The 3,821-nt window shown below is 37.6% G+C and overlaps 1 non-coding gene across 1 annotated transcript; it reads left to right on the forward strand.

Annotated features, from left to right (window-relative positions):
• Positions 1-3,460: 3,460 nt before the first annotated feature.
• Positions 3,461-3,564, forward strand: LOC115295061. Its single transcript, XR_003910294.1, has one exon. It is a non-coding gene; the product is annotated as a U6 spliceosomal RNA (small nuclear RNA).
• Positions 3,565-3,821: the final 257 nt, after the last annotated feature.

Genomic DNA, 3,821 nt, shown 5'->3' on the forward strand with positions numbered 1-3,821 from the left:
TGCACAGAGGCAAGGCGGGGAGGGCTCTTGACTTCTCTCAGTGATGGATGATTGGCCCTACGTCGCAGATACCAATGCGTCTAAGTGGAATCAGCTAATTACAGTGGCAGGCCAGAACGAGCAGCAGGAGCCTGAAAGTTAATGGTACCAAGAGAATATGAGAAGGCATAAGATTACAATTCAGGGCTCAAGGTTACTTGTTGAATAAATGAATGATAAATAAATCAATGGAGTGGTGGTAGCACGGGGCAGGGAGGTTTTTAAATCTTCAAAAATCCTCCTGCCCCCATAGAAAGAGACAGATTAATGGCAAAATCCAAGGCCTAATGTCAACACCTTAAAAAATCTAGATGAACACGGTATCTTCATAAACCCCAAAACATGAGCCGGTGGCGGAACATGGCCAGTTACTAAAGGCGCACTGCTCTGTGTATGGTGTCAGGGCAGGAGGAGGCAGGGCGGAATCTGACAGACCTGAGAACACAACTCTAAAACTGACCACAGGACTCACTGAAGTGCAGAGTAGAACGAGGAGGACTTCCGCACACTCCAACAAAGCTGTGGCTCTGTGGGGTTCAAGAGAGAGTCTAAAGGTGCTGGTAGAGTCTTGGGTGTGTGAGCCTTCAAAATTACTAAGCTGCTTTTCAGGAGAAAGTCTCACACCAAGGGTGGAGCTCTGAGAGTAGTATTCAATTCAGAAGAAAAGAGAAAGGGTGGAAGAAAAGAGAAAGAAAGCCTAAATAAAAGAGCAGAGGAATCACATTTCAAAAAGCATAAGGCCATTTAAAAAGAATTCTTGGGGCGCCTGGGTGGCTCAATTGGTCAAATGTCCAACTCTTCCATTTGGCTCAGATCATTATCCCTAGGAGCCCCCACATCAGGGCTCTGCGCTGAGCATTGGTTTGTTCAAGATTCTCTCTCTCCCCTCTTCTACCGCTCCCCACCAAAGAAAGAAAGAAAGAAATGAATGAATAAATATTTTTAAAAGAGAATTCTTTGTGAGGACCTTGTAAGAGGGAGATCTAGAACACTGAAGCTAGAAAAGTTGTACTGACTCATCCCTTTTTCATAAAAGAAAAAAAAAAACCTGAATTCATATGAAAAGAAGCAATAGAATTAGGTCATGTTCAAATCCAACACTAAGCTGGATGTGTTAACTAACCTTATTTTGGTAATCATTTTATAATATATACCTATATAAAATCATTGCATCATATTCTCTAAGCTTAAACCATATTATAGGCCAATTATATCTCAAACTGGGAAAAAAATGCAAGTAAGTTATTATACAAAAAAAGACAATAAAGAACAGAATAACATTCCAACAATGAAAACATCAAAAAGGCATACTTATAAAACAGATGAAAAATATAACTTATTATTTCAAGAAGAGCTTAAAAACCAATAAAATATTAAATAAGGAAGGACTTAATCAGAATTAGAAAAATCTTAGAAATGAGGTAGAAGAACTCAGAATTAGAATTAGTATTAATTGGGGCACCTGGTGCCTCAGTCAGTTAAGCGGCTGACTCTTGGTTTCGCTCCTGCCATGATCTCACGGTTCGTGGGTTTGAGCCCTATGTCAGGCTCTCCACTGACGGAGGGGAGCCTACTTGGAATTTTCTCTCTCCCTCTCTTTCTGTCCATCCCCCTCTACCCCCCCTTAAAAGTAAATGTTAAAAAAGAATATTAATTATTTGAGAAATAAAGGCTAAAATGGCTCATGAAGGTGAATAAAGAGATCATGCCTTAAAAATAAATACAAGATGAAAAGGAGTGAATTTCAAAAATTAAAGAGATTCAAGAGCAAGTGGTGAGTACAGAAATAAGCAAAGAATATCAACACACACCTACACAGGTTGAATAATCTTCTATTAGAAGATGGACAAAGAAGAAAATAAAAAGCAATGGAAATAAAAAGGTAACATTTAAGAAAACTTTCCTGATATAAAGAGATTTGATGCTAGTACCTAGGAAATCAATCCTGAATGATCATTGTCAAGATATATTCTAAGAGATGTCTGGAGTTTACGGAAGAAATCATTTGGGCATTTAGTCAAAATACCAAATGACTTAAGTGACTGTCTTTGGGCTTTATTCCAGAATAAATAGAGTAGCATATTGAAAATATTCAAAGAAAGAAGCCATAAGGCGAAGATTTTATATCTAGCCAACATGTCAAAAGTTATTAACATGAGAAAACCACAGATTATTGCTCCCGTGTGCCCTTCCCGAGGAATTTCCTAAGGAAAGGTGTTTTAGACCACTGAAAGGGAAGGGCATTGACAAGACGACTAATGTGGAGGATAAGTATGTAATTATTTATAAAGCTATGATAGTTATAAGAAAAGTACATACCCAGTCCAAGTAGATATTATACAATAAATAAAGGGCCAGATGGGGGAAAACAGGAGAAACCTAATGGAGGACCAGGGGGAGGGGAAGAGGGAAAGAGAGTTGGGGAGAGAGAGGGACCGCAAACCTTGAGAGACTATTGAATGCTGAGAATGAACTGAGGGCTGAAGGGGAAAGGGGAGGGGGGAAAAGAGGTGGTGGTGATGGAGGAGGGCACTTGTGGGGAAGAGCACTGGGTGTTGTATGGAAAACAATTTGACAATAAAATATTATGAAAAAAAAGGGCCAGATGGGTGAGAGAAATGAAAAACAGAATATACTTGTTGATTATTTTATAGTTACTGATGGGGGTAAAAGCATATTTATTCACATGCCAAGCTGGTAAATTGGGATAAGAGAAAAGAAATTATTAACTAACTTAAATATTGTTAAAGAACCAATAGAAAATAACAAAAATAAGAGGGGGGGAATAGGATTATTTTAGCTTGAATATAAAACTAACCATTGGGGCGCCTGGGTGGCTCAGTCGGTTAACCATCCGGCTTCAGCTCAGGTCATGATCTCATGGTTCGTGGGTTCGAGCCCCACTTCGGGCTCTGTGCTGACAGCTAGCTCAGAGCCTGGAGCCTGCTTCAGATTCTGTGTCTCCCTCTCTCTCTGACCCTCCCTGCTCGCGCTGTCTCTCTCTGTCTCTCAAAAATAAATAAAAAAACATTAAAAAATTTTTAATAAAAAAATAAGACTAACCATTAAAATAAAGTATAAGAGCAAATAAAGTAGACCATATAATGAAAATTAGTGCTATGAAAGACTTGCATTATACAACAGAGAGCAATATGAAGCGAAAAGAATACAGTGCAAAGGAGTATATACCATATACCACCATTTGAATTAAAAGGAAGGCAAAATAAGGGCATATGTATGTATATGCAAATGTGTATATATTTGCTTATCTTTGCAAATAAGAAAGGATAAACCATAAGCTAATAAAATTCATGTGCCTAGGGATTAAAGAAAACTTCTCTGAGGTACCTTTTCAAGTAATTCTAACTTTTGAACTACAGAACTACAGAACATTTTACATGTTCTAAATGTTACACAGAGCGCTCCCTTCAGCAGCATATGCACTAACATCGGAATGATACAGAGAACATTAGCAGGACCCTGTACAAACATGATATGCAAATTCATGAGGCCTTCCATATTTTCATGATGGATGCTAACTAAACTTACTGTGGTAATTATTTTGCAATACATACATGATTCAAATCACTATGTTCTATACCTGAAACTTACACAATGTCCTATATCAGTTATGTTTCAATAAAATTTTTAAAAATAAAAATAATAAAACGCCCACTACCACAAAGAAAAAAATGAAAAGAAATCAACATGGACAGGAAAAACCTAATTTGAGGGTAAACAAATGAATTTATTTCAAGGTTTAAAGGTTTTTATTTATTAAA

This window comes from Suricata suricatta, chromosome 6, assembly GCF_006229205.1.
Source record: "Suricata suricatta isolate VVHF042 chromosome 6, meerkat_22Aug2017_6uvM2_HiC, whole genome shotgun sequence".
Classification (NCBI taxonomy): Eukaryota; Metazoa; Chordata; class Mammalia; order Carnivora; family Herpestidae; genus Suricata; species Suricata suricatta.